This window comes from Dromaius novaehollandiae, chromosome 4 (assembly GCF_036370855.1).
Source record: "Dromaius novaehollandiae isolate bDroNov1 chromosome 4, bDroNov1.hap1, whole genome shotgun sequence".
Taxonomy (NCBI): domain Eukaryota; kingdom Metazoa; phylum Chordata; class Aves; order Casuariiformes; family Dromaiidae; genus Dromaius; species Dromaius novaehollandiae.
This window is the reverse complement of record NC_088101.1, coordinates 19,667,351-19,687,704: the sequence shown is the minus strand read 5'-3', so window position 1 is coordinate 19,687,704 and position 20,354 is coordinate 19,667,351. Positions and strand designations below refer to the sequence as shown.

Below are 20,354 nucleotides of genomic sequence, written 5' to 3'. Positions count from 1 at the left end.
TCTTCCTCATACTTTCAGTTTATATGCTTTAATCCCTAAAAACATCACTCTGAACAGATGGAGCATTAAATGAAACTCTACAGTACTTTGACTCTGTTCGAGTCAGCAACTGGGAGCATTACCTTATTCCCCATATCCTGCAAAAACTTACCAGTGCATACAGTGGCAATTATGAAGTGAACTGGTGTTTAGCCTTTAAAGAAAAGCTATACACAAATGAAAAAAATGAAAAAGGCTGTATGACATAGAGCAGTGGTTTACAAATTCATTCTCACAATCACATAACTGTTTTGCAACAGTCCTCAAATGAGAGTGCACTGGAAAGCCACACAGACCCTCCAGTTTGAAGCCGCTAAGAGGGTTGGCTATCCATCCTCCCCACATGCTCCTACACCTGAACCAGAAGGGTCAACTGAGCCTTGGACGCAGTGGCAGCGCTGGTACATAACCCCTAACCCAACTCCTCCTTTTACATGTAGCACAATAGCATTTCATTGTGTCCCTGGATGTTGCAAACTACAGCACAGCAGACAGCAGCTTCATCACTACATTTGTATCACTTGGTGCACAGTATATTCATACCACGATTCGTTTTCGGTGAAGGAGGCCAAATAGCAAAGAAAACCTATGCCCTGTCTCTGCGACAGGTATATAGGGTATTGCAGATATAAAGACATTCCAGTAGACAAAAACGTATTTTAAAAGATAAACCAGTGTACTCACAGAGCTGAAGAGCAGCCTGAAGAGAAAGGACTGAGCTCCCTCAGCGGGAGAAAGACAAGCAGCCCACACAGTGGGGCCTCCACTTCTGGAGAGGTTGCGCAGTGCTGGAAACCTCCTCTACCTGGCAGACTTCATTGTTCAACATCTTTCCATTACACCTGTATAAAGAGAAAAATCTCAGTCAAGCTCTAAACTTCTCAAACCCTTTATATTGCCAGATGTGCTCTTAAAGGTAAGAGAATGAAAACAAATAATCTCTCTCTCCCACCAGATGTGGCCCCTGTGCAGCTTGCACATGACAACACAGGCAAGCAAGTTTTCTATGCAGAGCATTTTCAGACAGAGCAACTCCATCCCAGAGAAGCACCTGCCATCAGTATCATGAGGCGCATGGTCGGGAGGACAGCAGCACTCTCAGTGAGGCTTGATAGCTACAGTGACTGTTCAAATTTTCTCCATTTTTGATGTAAGCTAGCACACTGCATTCAGGAATATGTATTGTCTATAAGAAACTCACTCTCCCTGAAGACAGAATTAAGGGGGGCGGGGGGGAAAAGGTGATGTTCTGCAAACAAAAGACAGCCCATAATTCCTTTGGCTAATTGCTGAAGAACAAAATCATCCCAATTCTTCGAAGCACTTACTAACAAGGAAACTAGCTGTCTGGTCTCACGCAGCTGACAAATTAAAGGCTGACAGAGCAAAGAAAGAAAGATGGAAGAGAATTTCTTGATTACCTGGGTATAGGTAAACTAGCAACACAGGGTGAATGTGTGCAGAACATTTTAACATTGTATGCTCTACTCCAATGAAGGACAGCCTGCCTTTTTGAAAAGCAGAGATATTTAAGTCAGTTCCGGTGAATTATGGTGTGGCTTGGACGGCAGTAAAATCAAAAAGGGATACATTAAATTAATGTCCTCATCTCTCTACCTATTAATTTTAAGTTAAAATGTAATTCCACGTAAAGAGCAATCAGCTGAGCTTAAAATGACAAAGGGATGAATAATGGTAGCAAAGCCCAACCCAATTACCATCCTGCAAACATGGCACCATACACCTCATCAACCACTAAAACTAAACTTACTATCGTGGCTATGTGCCCCAGCTCTCTGGCCGTGCCTCCCACTGGCTCTCTGGAGCTTATGACCTCACTTGCCCTCGACTGAGCCGCAGTGAGTTTATCCCTACCGCATCTTCCACTCCTCGGTTGCTTTTATTAATATAGTCAAAAATGGAAATAAACAGCTGAGTGCTATAAATATACTGAAAATACTACAGCCTGTCTTAAAAGTATTCGGAGCAAGACTTTCCTCCATAGTCTGACTGTTCCGGATAGGCATTCAACCTCTTTACAACTTCTCACAACAAAGAGCTGCACAACTCCACACACTCTGGCTAGTGCATCTGATTGCAGAGCAGGGAAAGAAAGAAAGAAGAAAAAAAACGGTGAAGGGAAAGCCACATATAAACTCAGTGTCCTCAGTCCTTTGGACTTGCCAGCTTATATAGGAACATGATACACAGGAAACTTGTGACATTTTGTTATGATCCTACAGTCAGAATACAAATAGTTTGTGATGCAGATACTAAGTATGTGTGCCTTGCAAAAACAAGACCAGTTGTGGAGCTTTTGTAACAACCGGTATCTTCCCGAGGGAAAGCAGTCATTTTCACAATGGAACAGTAAACGTTCGCTGGAGGCGAGTCTCTACTGTTAAAGGACAAACTCGTACCTTCAATAGAAGCTCATTTCTTCAAATCAAAGAAAAGCATTACAGGAACTACAATGTGCTGAAAATCAGACTGATCTTTTTAAGAAGTTATTACTTCGTGTGTCTGGATATCCTCAAACTTTTTAGATTAACCTATGCTGGGGAACAGTATGTGTTCAATCTATCACAAAAGAAAACCCATATTGATCAGATAGTAAAAGCAAAGGGTTTTTTTTCCACGGGGGGTTGTTTTTAGTTGTTTTTTTTAAACGCACACTTTACAAAAGTAAAAAGGCTGTGGTTTGTTTAAAAATGTATAGATATATTACAGATGCATTAAATTAGAAGTGCAGGTAAGCAAGCACTTCCTTATGCTGGGATCAATGGGAATTCATATGTGAAATCATATGTAGTTTATTCAAATGGTTCATCAGAATCGCTCACTCTGTGGCTCTTCCAAAAGGCACCTAGCATCAATGTGAAAGTATTTCTCCAGTGCTTCTTCTAGGTGCTTCCCAGATGGTAGTCAAGTTACTGTTCTCCACAGATGAATAATTCCCTTGATTAAATAACAGTCAATTTGCTGCTGTTTCTAAAACCCCTAAGTTGCTTTCTTTCAGATTTAGCGTTCAGATTTGTCCTTCTGTTTCAACCCATGCCAAAGCGAGCACTAAAAGCAGCCACACACAGATCTCTGTACTATCCCACAACACTCAGCTTTTCTTTCAAAGCCTCCTGTGCTTTGCTAGCAAACAAGTAGTTTAGGAGCGTCTCAGCAAGGCTCTGCCGCCACTGCTGCAGGATGCACGGGCGCAGGCTGGCTCACTCCAGAGCGGACTGCACATCCATTGCCTGTTCACTTGAGCCAAGCCACAGACAGGCAGCATGTAGCGACCGGAACCAAAGAGCACTTTCCAGCATTTCCCCCCACGCGCACACGCCTGACGCAGCACGTCACACCTCATTAGCGGTGCGCGTGCATGGCCCGAGGCTGGCAGCCTGTGTGGCACGCGCTGGGCCAGGGCACAAGGTCGCATTACTTCATTAAGCTGTTCTTCAGGGGAGAGGAAACATGAATCTCAATTATTTAAAAATCAATTCCACTTGACCTCTTTAAAAAAAGAATCTCTCCAGAATGACAGTATTTTTATCTTGTTCTCGAGATAAGCCTCTGTGGCTGGACAGATAGAATATCTCCCTTTTTATCAGGGAATGTGTTTACAGAGAAGTTATTACATTTTTAGCTTTAAGTTTTGAAATCGCTCTTCTGCATGCCTGCCCAGCAATAGACATTCTTGCAAACAAAAATAAAGCCAGCGTACTGCATAAATAATGCTGGGGTGGGAGAGAGAAAGCCAAACTACAACAGTGATAACTAAGCACTTGTTCCATGCCTGCCAGCTAAAACTTCTACTGCACGTATGGAAAGCCACAGAGTCATTTCCTACCTGTAAGGAATCTCCCCTTAAGAATTACAATTATTTAGTCTCTTTGCACTTCAGTATTACTTCCTTCTATGCAGCAGTGAGGATTGCTGACACAGCCAACAACGTTACTGCATTTGCTATACAAGAAAGAGGCATTTTACTGACAGCTGAAACTCAGAGATTGTAACACAAGAAGAAAAATCAGCTTCTTTATGAAAGTGCCACCCAGTGATGACTAGAGCCTGTTGAACAAATAGGTTTTGCCAAAACCAGAGAGAGAAAAAGATAACAAGGGTCGCTGGGCTTTTTTTTTTTACCATTTGAAGAGGGGAAGGAACAATTTTCTTCGGCAGAGATAAGTAGGACCACAAAAGGACTTTGCAAGCCATTACATTGAAAACAACTTCTCCCCTCTGTGTCACCTGAATGTTTAGCTTCTTGCTGCAATAAATGTTTCTATTGTCACTGGAATATTACTGCACTGAGAAATCAGCCTCACGCAGAGGTATGCCAAAGGGCTGATTATAGTTATTTCTGAGAGATGTAGTTGATAATTGCTTGAAAAATAATGTTTTTTTTTCTATTTATGAAAGACTATGTTCATTTGAACAGCTGAAGAACCTTGCAGTTTTTTAATATATTTTTGTGGTGAGGAAATTGGGTAACTTTTTGCAATGACATTTTAATAGGAAGAAATGCAGTCAAGTGTCAGAGTGAGTAATGAGTTGTGCTTTCTCTAAAGAAACATGCTGGCACCTCATTTGAAAGCATTTGTACCTTGAAAGTAGAGCTACTTTTATTTTTACCACCAGATCCGCCAGGTCAGGCGAGGAAGTTTAAGACTTTTCTAACAAATTACAGCAAAAAGTGTTTAATGCTATTTCAGTAAATAGGATTTACTTGTCCCGATGCTGACTGTTTATTTTTTAATGGGGCTACTGAAGGTTAAAAGGTAGTATATAATCCTAACTAAAGACTGTTTCAGAACTCACATACCAGTGGGGTTGGTTAAGGTTGCACAAGGAACATTAGCATTTCGTAACTTTTAAGAACTTTATTTTGTACGCTTTACAGGCCTTTATATCTGTTCATATATTTTTATATATAAATATATATATATGCACAAAATATATCACTATTTCCTTAGAGCTTCCTACTAGTTTAGCTATATGAAAACACACAAAAACACCCCAAAAAGACCAAAGCCAGCAGCTACAAAAACAACACAATCTCCCTCCTTTTCTGAGCATCTTGTTCCTTCCTCCATGTTCTCATGTGCTCTTTCCTTACATCCATGTTCCTTTCAGCTCACCTTTCAATCCTCCTCCTCTTCTTCCCTTTTCCTTTTTAATACAGGCTTTTTATTTCTGCCTCCAAACACCTTTTTGTCCTGTCCTCATCCAATCTACATTTTGCACCTCTTCCCAAATCTGCTAACTTCTTCACCTTTCCATAGGCCCCAGGCACACAAGTCCATGTGAGAACTCAGGATTGCTCAAAATGTTTCTGTTTTGTCATTGTATCATTATGCATCAGATTGTGTTATACCTCTGGTACTTGCACAGTGAACTTTGTACCAATTCAGAAACCTTGCAGAGTTGTCGTACAAATTGCTAAGGTCACCTGTACAATCATGACATTGGCAATATCAAGCTACTACTGAGGAGACATTCAAGCAGCAGATTTCTCCATAAAGACAAATTTCTAAGTTTTGCTACAGTAAGAGATGATTACAACTGCTACAAGCCACATACTCACAGATTAGAGCATAAACTACAGACAGGCTGCACAATGCAAGGACAAGTAACTTCTTTTCTAACTGTATCTCCTCCTGAAGGGATTGCAAGGTCTTTTTGCCTTAGTATTTCCCCTCACTACAACTGCTCCATATTATTCATGCAATTAATGCCAGAGGAGCTAGGCTATGCAAGATATGACTACACAGGAGATGTCACAACACATGATACTCATTACAGTGATGACAGATTGAAACAGCAGTAGAGAAGGAGATGCATGACATCCTGATACAGTTTAGCCATAGAGTCGTTATGTGCACGAGAAGAAAATGACAAGCAAGGATGATTACAAGAGCAGTTAGAAATTGCCATTATGACATTTGCCAAAAAAACTGTCACTTGAAAAAGTCAGTCCATTATAAAATTAGATATTCAAAGCGAGATTGTAAAGTCCAGAGCCAATTTCAGACTTGCATTTGGTAAAGTCATGAATCCTTTGAAATGTGTGTTGAGCCCTGGTTTTAAAAATAGTTATAGAGGAAAAAGACCAACAAGCTGAGATAAATGAGCTTTGCTTGGTATTTGCTAGTGATAGAGACTGAAATGAAAATGGGGCTCTAAGCAAGTGTTCTCAGTCAAGAATGCTGCTTCTGTCAGCAGATGGCACATTTTAAGTTAAAAAAAGAAAGAAAAAAAGATTTCTAGAGTCTTGATATGCACATCTGCATTTTCACTGGACCTACACTGTACACTGCACTCCAGTGAGTCTTTAATTAGTGTTTGCTAAGTGCTCCAAACAAGCCCTCAGAGGAAGAACCACTATCAACAGCAGCATCTTTCATATGACTTGCCTATTTAATACAGTAGAATTTACAAAAAGCACTGTTGCAGTCAACCGCAAAGGCAGGGCTGCAAGTGGATGTTCCCCAGTCTATCTTCCTCTCAGTTTAATTAATTACCATCTGGTCTGATCCCAGTCAAGAGCCAGCAATGAGCTACATGCATTAATCACAATTAATAAAACTATATGATATGATTAGAAAGTTAAAACAGGTACACAGAAAAACAAGATTTTTAACTTGCAGGGAAGCTGTATTCTGCATTTTAATATTGGGCATCCTGATCCTTTTCTGAAGCATCTGCCAAGTCCGAAGCTATCAGTGTTGGGTTACAGTGCAGATGAAAGCTTCAAAGATGCAGGCAGCACTTTGACAGGGGTAAGGCTTCCCACTTCTCTTGTCAGAGTTTGTAGAGCCTAGTCAGACAAGGATGGACTATAAGCTAAACAACACAAGGACACTGGGATTCCCCAAAAGCAGATGTTAAAGATGTAACCCTGTGAATAAAACCTAAAGACCGACTATGCAGTAATAACTGGTACCCTCCATCAAGAGCTCCAGGAAAAACACGGGCTATCAGCTGGATCCCAAAAGGACAGAGAGAAGCTTCAGAGCTAGCCACACATGAAGTAAAACCTGTGCCTTATGTATATTTTTTTTTATATTTGAGGTCTACTGTTCCTGTAGCTGTGTTTATTCTAACTTCTGTAACTAATTTTACTTTCAACTTAGCTTATGTTGACAGTTCATTTCCACCTGACTTGTAGCAAATACCACCTTAGTTCCAGGAAACCAGAATGTCTTAGGTAACTAGAGACACGTCCATTACATTATAAGCATGCTTAAAGAACTGCTAATGGAATAAGGGTGGTGGGGGAAGATTAGGAGTTTCTACCAGTAGCAAGCATTAATCAAAAGCCAGCCTGCTGCACTCCTGGCACCCATGGATACCAGAATGTGTGTAACGAGAACAGCTACCACTTTCTAGGTATTCCTATCAATGCACTGCTGCTACTACAGGTCAAATCATTCAATTTTAATAAGCCAAATACGAGATCAACACAAAGTTCAGGTTTGCATGATTCTCCCTCCTCCCTCTGCCACAGCACCCCTTGCTTCCGTGCTGGGGCAGGGAGCCCTTGCACAGGTTGTACCTTTCTAGCTTTCCTTTGGCTCTGCTCAGACAACAAGCACTTTGCTAAAACACTCGCAGACTCTTGAAGTTCATTTTCATTCACAGTTATTGGCAGAAACACTGGCTAAATCAAAGCACTATAAGTAAACACTTTTAGAAAGACTCCCCATGTACTAATGAAGAAGTGAAGCAAGTTGTAGAGAACTTCTAAAAACATAACGATTTTTGCCCTCTGGCAGCACCTTTCTTATGACCTTGTTACCATTAATAGTTGATTGGCAACAAATTGAAGTGGTTTAGCTGAAAAAAGTAAACCGAGGAAATTTGAGTAAAATACAATTCTCTGTTAGTCAACTTTCTGTGGGCACATGCTTTTTTCCCCTCCAATTTTCTTTCCTTCAGGACTAGATAGTACATAACCCTTCTTCCACTGCAGATAAAATTACTTTTACCTGTACATAAAAAACATCAACAGTATTTCCCAGCAGAGTATGGGATACGAATAAGATAGGGTGTGCAGAGAGTCTTTTTCCATGCAGCAGAAGCATGCCAGCTTTGGAGAGCACTTTCTGATTTCTCCAGCATGAAGTTATGTTTTCACCACTAATTAACATACTTTAATAAACCCTTTTTTTTAATTACTTTAAAAGCCCTTGTTAGCAGGAATATCAGAAGATCCATATTACATCAACTGTAATTATTTATTTGTACCTCCTAAATTCCTGATACAATTCTAGTAGGACCCTATACCCCTTCAAAGGGCACACTTACCATTCATAGAAAGGAAACTGGTGGAAACTGCCCTGGTCCTCCACAGTGGTCAGAGTAAACCATGGCAGTAAGATAGCTGTTATCAACTTACTGACCTTTAGCCTTGGAGAGGAACATAACTCTCTTCTCAGCGTGCTTCCTGGGTAGAGCATTAATGGCTTTGCCTTGCACACTACCCCTGCCTTTCAGGCCTCCTAATAACCTCCTTTCTTCCCTGCTCAACTCCTCAAGTAGGTCACTTAAACCCCCCACCCTTCCCAGGGAGGCCTCCTGAAATAGGGAGCAAGCCCCAGGAGGCCCCACCACTGCCAGGAGCCTGCTCCCTGCCCTGCGGCGCTCTGCAGCACAGCCCCAGCAGCATTGCCTCCAGGTCTGCCCAATAACCTCTACCCAGGTGTCTGTAGTAGCCATTAACTCACCACCTGCTGTAAATCATCACCTGGAAATTTGCTCAGTTATACTGAAGCCCACAGTATGCTAAAGGTAAAGAAGGAAAGAGTGTTTTTTAATTATTAAAATAAAGCAGCAGCTTCTCCCTGCCCTTGCAAGACTCTGGCACACATGAAGCACAGCAGTTCTGGTGGAGGACACTCAGGCTGGGTATCCCCCCCCCAGCAAAATCCTCCAGGCTCTCAACGCCTTCTCCTGGCAAGGAGTCACAGTGAGGGTCCAGCCACACCAGCTACACTGGGGAGAAAAAAACAACGGCCTACAGACACTTCAGTACCACACAAAAACAGTATTTGAATATTACCTTATGCCTACCACTTACACTGTATTTACTACCACAGCTAACCAGTGGTTCCAAGATTTTTTAACTTCTCCAAGAAACCTCTCAGTTAACAATATCATCTTCAAATCACAGCATACACTCAACTGAGCAGTACGAGCAGTACACAGTAGGTTCTGTACTGCCAGATATTCTGGCCATGTGACAAAGAAAGGTCTGGGTTTCAGAAGGCCAGATTCTGATTTATGGAATAATATATCAGATGAGAGCACGTTCAGATCATTCAAATCTTTGCCAACTCATTTCCTCATATATCAGTGGAACTCATAATTCATCACTTACCATTGCAAAATTATTCTAAGGATTAGGTACGATGTAGGTTTTGAATACGATGAATGAATGAATGAATATGATTTAAGTGACATAAGATCAATTATTACTTCTCAAGCACAGAACAGTCAAAATTTGTTTTGCCCTTTTCTGAAATTACAAAATAACCTTCCAAATATTCATCATTCTACAGTCTTCTAAGTCTGTTACTCTTCTTATTGTTTTTTCACTTATTATTCTATGGTGATGGTAACAGTAAGAGGTCTAACAGGGAGAAAGTTCATTGCCATTCATCTTGTACGCTGCTTGGAGAAGCTACTTTTCTTACTGAATCCAGTAAATACAAAAGGCACTACAAATAGAGAGCAAACCCTTCTAATATTTTACTAGAGCTGCTCTGGGACAGTCAAAAAGGCAGAAAGCCAAACACTTCTGTTCTTTTTGTCATTTTCTTATTGATTAGGAAGCTTTTTCATGAGATCACACAGTAACTGTCATAAAGGGGAAATAACGGCTTTTAGTTTTTTAAATCACAACCATTTTTTAAAAAATGGTGGTAATATCCTACAATCCCTACCTAAATCTTAATGCAGAGGAGTGGAAATATTACATGTTTATATTCTCTAAGAAAGAAGTCAAATCTACACATACTTCATACTGTTTTTCTCACAAATATGTAGACAACACACTCTCTCCATACAGTGGCCCTGACTGCCTGGTGAGGCAGATTTGCAAACGATTTAAGGTCACAGGAAGATAAAGAGGGATTTATTCATCTTTTGTCGCTCCTTAATATCAGAGTCCGCTTTACATCCCGGAATGACAGACCAACTCAGAAACCACAGCCGCTTCCTAGCTCCATTCCCACTGGCAGAAGAAGAGCTGCTTAGTTTTAAAATATGTTTTCACTGTCAAGAAGACATGCTAGGTTCACAAAGGCATCTGTCCTATCCAGCATCTACCCTGGAAACCTGCACTGTCCTGTCTAGCCTGAATCCACAAACTCTGCTCCTATCATCTGATTTTATACCTCATGAGCCGTTTCTCCCCTGCACACCGTCCATGTGGAATATGGCCCCCAGTGCAGCTATAAGCTCCAGGGGTCGATTACAGCTGGTTCGCCATCGGCAGTCCTGCAAAATCTCATTTCATTGAGGTCCATCACTTCTGGTCACCTTCTCCTCCCTCAGCTGCCCAGAAGCTGGGAGCACCTTATCACTCTCAGTTGACATGAGGGGAAAACTTTTGCTCAAAAAGGCAGATAGACAAGAGGTTGTTTCTGAGCGCTGACAAAGCATGATTTCTTATTTTGGTGAATGGCGTTGCAAGGAGGAGGGATCTCAGAAGAGACCATTCAGCTGAAGATTACTGGAGAGGGGTTACATGCCTAGTGTGGCTGAAAAGTACTGCATGTGTTTGCAGATATATTGAAGTGATTATGAAAGGAACTAATGATTGTAAGCAATATCAAGCAATGCATCAAATGCTGCCAAGCAGATAGAAACTGTGAGAGCTGATCAACATACAGAAAATACCAGGAATAATACTGATATCTTTTTTAATAGAAGAATACTAGAATTTGACTAGAATTATATCTCTGAGGGTAGTGATTGATTAGTCAGCCTCATTACTGCTATGGTGTCCAAGGGAAATGAATCCAAATAATCTGATGGACTTTGCTTCAATAGGCATAATGCGTCACACAGAATAATGCTGACTAAGGTAAAGAAGTGCAAAGGGTAAAACTGCCAATTTAAAATTAGGTTTAAGAACAAGACATCGTGAATAGACATAACTGGTAATAACATTAGAAGGAAATAAGACAACTTCAAGGGTTACTTTTGACAACTCTTGTGCTAATATTGTAATAAATTCTAACAATATAATTTCTGAATTCTATAGCTTCTAATGGTGCTGATTATTATCCTTCCTTGATAAAATATATGAACTGACATAGTAAAAAAGAGGTGTGAGATTTAGCTCCTATTCAAACCAAGGTGAAGATTCCAGCCGACTTTAAATGAAGCAAGAAATAAAAGTGAATCCATCATGTTACACGATAGTTACAACAAAACATGGAAGAAACTTCAGACCCTGAGATAAGCCCTGCTCCACGCTTGCCTCATTTATTTAGACAACTATGTTCTCATTAAGATTCTCTGCTCTCTTTAAGTTGATCACAGACATTGACCGAGTTTAGCGGGAGCAGAATCCAGTTCAGCGTCCCAGTCACACACGTGAACCTTTGCACTGTGTTCCGTGGCTGGGATTTGTAGGTATTATTGTAATACACACAGAAAAAATGGGTCAATATATTGTCAGCCATAAGGGAGTGCCAAGAAATAAAAGAAGCCTAAACAGCTCCCCAAAGACAACAATTAATTTGTAATTGGAACTCCAGTCAGCAAAGAGGTCAGCTTTGCAAAAGTGTTGTGAGTCAGTGGTCCACTTTCCTTCGCAGTTACATAAACCATAGCGATTTAATATTGTGCAATCAAGTAAAACGTTTTTATTATTTTAACTTTTCCCCCTGAAGGAGTGGTTAAAACTATTCGGCTCTAGTGGATGTCAAAAATAACTTTAAAAGTAATTTTACTTTTTTCCTAATCAAAACATGTTAAAAACTGATGATGGTTATAATCACTAATTGACACTATTCACATTTAATGCTTGCTGTGATATGACAAACTGTTGTATCCTAATTGATACTCCCCCATTTATATTCTGCAGCTTTATGAGAACAAGGCTAATATTCCCCAATAATTTACTGGTCAAGGCCCAGATTGCTCTTTCTTGCACTTGGGAGAGCTGTCAAAGAGAATTTATTGCAGTTATGAAAGATTCCTCCCTGAGTTTTCACCTGTGATAACTGCATATAGGTCTCACTTTCTTTGTCAGTTTTTATGATAGTAAAAATGTTAAAGGAATTTCTAATTTATTTTTACACGTCTGTGTTTCTGTCTTTAACACAGTTTTCCATCTTTATGCCAAAGCCCAAGCTGTCTCTGAAGGAGCAATAGTAAAGCCAATTGTGCTATTCACTGTGAGTATATCAAAGGCCTCTTCTTTAGGAACTGTGTGCATTTTGCTCTAACTTACTTGTTGAATAAATCATTTTGAGCCAAAGGAGAACAAGTGAAGACAATTTAAGCAACCCATCCATCTTCAGATACAAGCCACTAGTATGTCTCAACTGTGATGAGGACTTAAGCTGTAACAGCTGTTTCTGTATAATCATGAGACTTGGATCACAGTTTGAACTTGTTTCTATGAGACATTCAGAGTATAATTTTTTTACTGGATGGAAAGTACAGTGGGAAACTGTGGAGGAGTCCTGTCTCTTGCTACTTGTAAATTAGCTTCACTAGAGCAAGAATGCAGAGGAAGGTAGAAGTTTACAGAATCCGCACACAAAAACTGAACGGGAAAATCTTCATTCAGCACTTTCCTCTTTGAGCTGGATGCAACCTTATTCTTTTTCACAACAGTACAGAACAGCTGTGTAGTCAGGATCTGCTTTCACAAAAAAAAACCAAACAAACAAAAAAACCCCACACCTCCCATCTTTGCCCTCCTCTTATACTTGTAACAGGCAATTTGATATAATCCCTAAATACAAGCATGTGAGGGTGGGAAAAACTAGTTTACAAGACCCTAATCATTTCATATCAAAAACAGAATACATCTTCTAAGAGGAGTTTTAGTTTAGACATTAAAGGAAGAAAATACAGTGCAAGTATGTAGTAATTTGAAAAGTTGACAAATGATGTCCACCTGGTTTGAACTGATTTCAATTAAATAAACATTGTCAAGTGCAGCCCCCCCACACACAAATAAAAAATAGTGGAGTCAGCCTATATTATTTCATTGGCTGTTTGTTAAGCTGCATTTTTCAAAACTGTTTTAGCACATGTGATGATAAATGAAATGCTGGATTTGGCAAGTATATTTACATTCTGAGACAGCATTATCTGTAATAGATAAGACTGACATATTGCGTAACTTCTCAACAAAAGGACAAGGCAAAATAGTCAAAAGTTTAAGCAAGGGAAATTCTGCCTGGATGTAAGGAAAAAAAATTCATGTTGACAGTGCTCAGACACTGGATTAGGAGCCCAGAGGAGTTGTGAAATCTCCACCCTTGGATTTTTTTCCAAACTTTTCCAAACAAGGCCTTGAGCAACCTGCTCTGATTTTAAAGTTTGCCTGGTTTGCACAGGGGGTTAAGCCCTTCAGTGATTTCTTCCGAGCCAGACTGTTCTATGACTTTGTAAATGAATCATTCAAGTCTAAAAAGCAAAGCATGCCAGGGTCACCATTGGTTTGTATGGAGTCTTTTTCTTAATGTCATTGGGTAAAAAAAGAATATATGCTTCTTTCTGCACAGCTAAGTTCCTGCACAGCGCCTGCTGAAACCTCTGAAAAACACTGGAGAGAGTCCACCGAAACTAAATGACAATGCTGACAAGGGAACAAGCAGTCTGGCCTTATAAATTAGAAGGTTACTAACTATTGATTTACATATTGATTCTTATTTCTGAAAAAATCTAATCTAGAAGAGTATGTGCTAATACTAAATATTCATGCTTATATACTGAAGAACAGCTGAAACTTTCTTATATGAACAACTCCCCCCACGCCAGTTACTGAGCCCTCTCCAAGAGCTTTGACAAATGACATTAGACTGTAAATGGAAATAGTAACCCCTGCAAGTGGAAAATATCTCCATGCTAAATAAAAAGCACAGCACAGATAAGAATGGGAAGGCAAAAAGATATTCAGGATAAATCAGTTCTGTCTTTACATAAGTACTTGGATTAAGTCCAGTATTTTTGATTACAAAAGCCACGTGAGACATCACAACTAGAGGCAAGGAAAATGTCCACTCTCTCTGACTACTTTAAAGTAAAGGAAAGCAAACCAGGAGGGAACACAAGCAAGCTGTATATCAGTTATAGTGCCTTTGAGATCTCTCCACAGAAAGCTTTTAACATAGGTTCTCTCTGTGAGATCATGTCAGCTGTGGCAGAGGCCATCTTTTCTAGAGAGTCTTAAACCAAAGTGAATTGTTTCTGAATCCATCGAAAATAATTAAACTAAACTTTCCTTTTGTTAAAAGTTGGTGAATCCTGTTGCTGAGGTATAAGTAACAGCTTTTAAGGTATAACAATATATGCTCTTAACTAAGGATGTAGCTACATTTTAGTCACTGATGTAAACCACACCCCAAGATTTGCTGCTGTTGTAGCTCTATGTGCTTAAAAATCAGCACAAGCAGCAAAATTTAGTTGAGCACCTACATCCTGAGCAACGGATGGAGCTTCAGCTGTACAGTGGCTTCTTGGAGAAGTGAACTGTAATGAATTGCATGGGACATAATAAAATTCCTGATAGGGTACAGGGTAGTATCAGAACAACAGGGGGTGTTACTAGGATTACATTATACAGGGCAGAATGGACAAAGGTAGGGGGAGGACATGAGAAAGAAGTACTTGGAAGTTAAAGCAGCATCATATGGGGAACCCTTTATCCTCTTCTCGCAGGCAGCTTCCATATTTACAGCTACAGATGCAAAATGAAAAAAGGAAAAACTGAAAGAAACCATTTCTAGCATACTTAACAGCCAAGAAGAAAATGATCTGCATATACCCACAAGTTTATTCTCATAGACCTGCTCCACTTGTGTATCTGAATTTTTACATAGTAGATGACATGGCAAGTAATTAGAACAATTAATAGTACAATCATCTCACGTGAAGAAAAATATTGCATGGAATTTTGGTCTTCTCAGTTACTTCCATGCCTAAAACAATTGGAATTATACTGGTTTAAAAAAACTGATGCAAGGGAGCAGTCCTGCCAATCTCTGAATGAAGCATGATTTTTATTATTTTAAAAATTAAATCAAGTACATTGTAAATACATCACTTGACTTATTAATCAAAAAAATCGATGCTTTTCCAGAAAAGAAGCTTTCTCACATTTGAGACCTTCCTCTATTGCCTGCCATGCGTAATCTTGCCAATAGGTTTGCTGCTATTCACCTCTCCGCTCATCTTTAAACCTTCAAAATGAAAAAACTTATGGTGTTACCTAAAGAAACATTACATGCATGGCTGAATTCTTGCAAGACCAGGCCAACACTAGAAACTTGAGTAATGAGCCAGAAGATTCCCTTTTTTAAGAGGAAAACAAATGGTTGAGTGTATTTGAGCTTGGTTCACTATGCGAACAAGAGTCCCCACTTGACCATAGCTATTCACAAAAACAATCAGCTAAACTCTTTTTAGAATCAGACTGGAGCAACAGGAGCCTCTCAGGAATGATTCAGCTCATTTTAAGAGTGGCACCCTAGAGGTGCTATCTTCTCTCTCTTGACTACACCGGGAGCTTAGACAGCTAGCTCAGAGGTAGACATCTGAAATCAAGAGCGTTTGTCTTTGCTGGCTACAGCTTTGAAATGAGCAAAGAGAAAATCTGTTTACATCCTATTCTGGAACAGAGGATAATTTTTTTACCCACTCCTACGTAAGATTGTTCTTACATGAATAAATTACTTCCCTCTCCTGCGGTGACCTACTACATGACCTGCATTAAGCAGGCATTCCTGAGAGACTCCTGCTAACAGCTAGCCCTGTGATTCTTTCATTTTTGATTGAAAACTGACTATCATTATTGTTACGTGACACAGCATGCCTTATCCCCGGTAGCCCACAGAGAATAAAGAAGGAAACTTTATATTAAAGTTTAGCACCTGAGGCATTGACAGAATCCAAAATACCAGGATACTCTGTAAAAGAGCTATGAACTGGCTGAATGCCACTGAAGGCTCCAATTGCATTAGCTTATTTTCCCCTTACCCTCAGTTCATAGAGTGATATCAATTAATCCGTATCATGCCCATTGCTCCCATTTCCACCCAGACATTAAGGAAAAACGTGAAGCAAAACATCATTGGGGGAACCAGCCAATACCAAAAAGCACTATCTTTTTCCTTCCAGGTTAACCCCCCTTATTCTTCTCTCCAAATCATCTATTAGCCGATGCATGGGCGAACGTCACTGTGGGGCCAGTGAGGACATAAACACAAAAAACCTTAACACGGTATAGTGTGTTTTTTATTTTTATATATATATATATATACACACACACACACACACACACACACACACACACACTTCTGTATAGTTTGTCTCATATGGTTTGCAAATAGCTGAAAAAGACAGAAAGACTAAAGAGTGTCTAGGCATGACTGGGTAAAGTATTTTTATGTCAATGTCTGTTGCAATGTTTGCATTAATTTTTTTTTTCTCTTAAAACATAAGAAGCTGAACCCCTCTCCATGTTGGCATCGCTAGGATTAATTGACATGTTGTGCAAGATTAGGCCTCACCTGTGACAAATCGACATCATATCCTTTGATTAAGAAGAAAAGAGATGCCTTTGATTTACAATTAAGTTAGAGCAGAACCTACATCCAACGGGGACAAACAGTCCTGAGTAAGTCTTGCAAAATTTACTCAACAGCTTAGCTTTACTCCGGGATTAGCTCTACTAACTTAATGCTCTCTGTCATGAGCACATTAAGCACACTTGTAGTTTCAAATACACACTAATGTATTTTCTATTGTATTTTTCACAAGATTGTTATCAGGCATTGCTAAAAAACAAATGATAAACTTGTTATGAAATCCATCTTTAGTAATTAAATTCATGTCTGCAAGCTTATTTCTGTTTGGATCTAGACATATGTTATTTCTGTTTGAACTGTATAAATGTTTCAACAGTAGCAATATTCCATTATATTTTCATTTTGTCCTTTATGATACAGAAACGCCCTTTACCTTTTGAGTGAAATCCTGTCATTGGATGTAGGAGATGGGACAGTATTCTGTAAGTTGCTATCATCAAAACTACTTCTCAATGCAGATGATAGCACGATTGTACTCATTTCTTGCTTTACTAGGATAAAGGTTCAGATAATACATGCAACTGAAAAGAGAAGAAATTCTTGAGCATTCAGTTGATTTAGAGATACAGCAGTTAGAATAAATTGTTTAGACTTATACCAAATAATAAAGTAGCTGTCACGAATTGCACGTAAGAAAGATTCCAGTTGCTTCTTCTGATGATAATTGGACACAATCAGTTAAGTGCATCTTTGTAATTGTATCTAAAATTAGCTTAGCCCCTGCAGGGAGTATTGTAAATGTGTCATCATGCCAAGCTGACATAATCTACGGCATTCAAAATTTCACTCAAAATCTCCTGTGACTTATCTAGGAAAGTAATATTTCTGTGTCAGTGCAGAATGAAATCAACAAGAACATCTGCGCAATTTCAGTTCTCACTTTCTTCATCTATATGAAGAATATCTTTTAAAATTTTGTTTCAGAAAATCAAGCAGACAGGATATCTGCTGTTGCAGATAGTTCTGCAACGGAGTCCATTTTAAGCTGAGATACACCTGTTGGAGACCACTATACTGTATTAATATTACAATTCCATCTATCTGAAATGATTGGAAGGAATGCAAGCATAGACAGAAATCTATGGAGTAATCATACCACTTGGCACAATTTTGAATAGATCATGCTAATCTTCATTCAATTCACCTCTAAACTTTGCTTTACAGACTTAAGGTGCAGATGCTGGAGACTGCTAGCACAGTGGAGAAAAACATTTAAAAAGAGCCTAGGAAAATAGGAACTTTAAGCAATAAACCCGCAATTATTCATACGTGAATAAATATGAGCAGGTAAATAGAATGGTTCTACAACAGCAGTCTCAACCTTCAGAAATAGATAAAATGTATGTGTAAGAAGGAAAGCTGTTAAGTGATTCTATTATTATTCATTTATCTTACAATATTTTTTGCTTAGTGACTAATGCCTAGGTTAACTGTATTATTGAAATGCATGCAGCATTTTAATAACTCTTTACATCTGTATGCCCAAGATAGCTAGGCATATTCTCCTGGCATGAATATAAATCTAGCTTCAGAGAAAGAACTTTCCCTAAGCTCTCATTCATTTTCTAATGGAGATGAATAGTGATGAATTATTGGAATCCTCATCAGAAATTATTTCACCAGCTAAAAGAAGAGAACAAAAAAAGAAAGAATTTAATTTTGATTCTGACATTGATTTCCCAAGGAAATTGTAAAATTTGTATTTATATTATGAAAAAAGAGGGAATAGTTACATTTACCTAATAAGTGGTATCCTGAAGTGCTCTAGATGGATAAAGCACAAATGGTCTCTGCCATTAGTAGAAACAGAATGCAGGAGATTGTGGTCTCTCTTCCCTTTCTTAGTGCACTATCTAGTTTTGCAGTGGTTTTTTGTAGACAGGTTTCATACTCCAGGCATGACTGCATATAGCTGTCAGAAATTAACTGTAGTACTCTACACCTTTATAGGAGGTAGTGCAAAGAGGAGAGGGGAAAGATAACCTATTTACAGATCATATCCATGATCAAAATGTATGTGATAATTGTTCATCTGAGTTATCTAACTCCAGTGATCCAGTTCTTTTGAGATATGTATCTTTACTTCATATAAACATATGCAAGGCAGTTTGAAATAAAACAATTTCCTCTACCATTGTTCATATGCAAAGAAAAAAGACCGAGGAAGATGAGGAAAGAAAACTGATTCAAAGCTAGGAAGTGCTGTCAATACTGTAACAAAATCAACTGTGGAGGAAATGTAGTACCTGGAGGACCAACGGTATTGATAATGTGTGGGTGGAAAAACAAGTAATTTTTTTAATGATAAGAAGAAAAGTAGAAATCAATACAGTTAGAAATCAAAACCAGACATGTCTTTAAAAATCAGCTGGAAAGCTGTTTAGATGTCTGTGTATGGTTTATTACTTTACCACTTAGAACACTGGATGTCTAATAAATATACTGAATTAAGAGTCCATAAAAATATTTATTTGTATGACAAGGCTGTTGAGATAGAAGCTGCCAGCCTTCTGAGGCTTCAGACAGAAATTTCACTGGCAACTTACCAGAATCATGACACAAATGAATAAAATCTAATCAAAGAATAAAAGCAGCAGCTGAGCTTTTTGTTGTGATGTTTCCAAGACAGAACATCGTAATGATTCATCATTGAACATAACCTTGCAAAATGTCAGTAACAGCAGAGATGACTTCATGCACTAGCAGTGCCATAATTTACATTCTATTTTAACTCCCCCTTATCCAAAGTTCATATCTGCTTGGTATCTCCTCTCTCAAATCTTTCTCAGGAGCTCAAAGCCCTGAGAAAGATCTAAGAGGCTACACTCATAGACATGCCAGAACCTAAGTACCACCAAAAACTGTGTCAAAGATCACTGAAACTATAGCAAATATCCTCACTGTATTTGCTATAGGTTAGAGCTCTGGAGTTCACCCCTTTAAAACTCTGTAGCAGTGGAAAGACTTACCTTGCATAGTGGCTTCACCAAACATTCAGGTAGTCTGACAGCAGCCAACAGCAAATGCCTGAGGAAGATTATGAAAACAAAGCAAATATATTTATTCTTCCCTGAATAGCTGTCTGGTCACAAGTGATCAGTGGCTTTGGGAATTCTGGCATTTGAGGTAATATCTTTGTGATTAATAGCTCTTGATGCCTTTATCTATGAATCTGTCTAGTTGCTTTTCTGAATCCATGTAAACTTTGGCCTTTGTAACATATTGCGGCAATGAGCTCCACTGTTTATCTGTATGTGGTGCAAAGAAAAATCTCGACTTTTTTTTAATCTACCATTTTATAATTTCATTTTATAGTCCTTAATTCTTCACTCAAAAAATAATTCTTGAATTACGAAATTAAAAGTCATTCCCTCTTCATCTTTTCTATGCATTCCTATCACATCTCCCTTCTGTTTTCCTTTTCCAGGTGAAAAAGTCCTAGCCTGTTAAATCATTCCTTGCATCCTTAGTTATTTT

General features: G+C 39.0%; 1 long non-coding RNA gene across 1 annotated transcript in view; it reads right to left on the bottom strand.

Annotated features, from left to right (window-relative positions):
* The window catches only part of LOC112988712 (uncharacterized), a 90,726-nt gene that overhangs the window by 39,022 nt on the left and 31,350 nt on the right, over positions 1-20,354 (bottom strand). The window contains exons 3-4 of the long non-coding RNA XR_003260606.2: positions 19,847-19,904; positions 724-881 (exon numbers count right to left, since the gene is read on the bottom strand). This is a non-coding gene — a long non-coding RNA (uncharacterized LOC112988712). The remainder of the gene's footprint in view (positions 1-723; positions 882-19,846; positions 19,905-20,354) is intronic.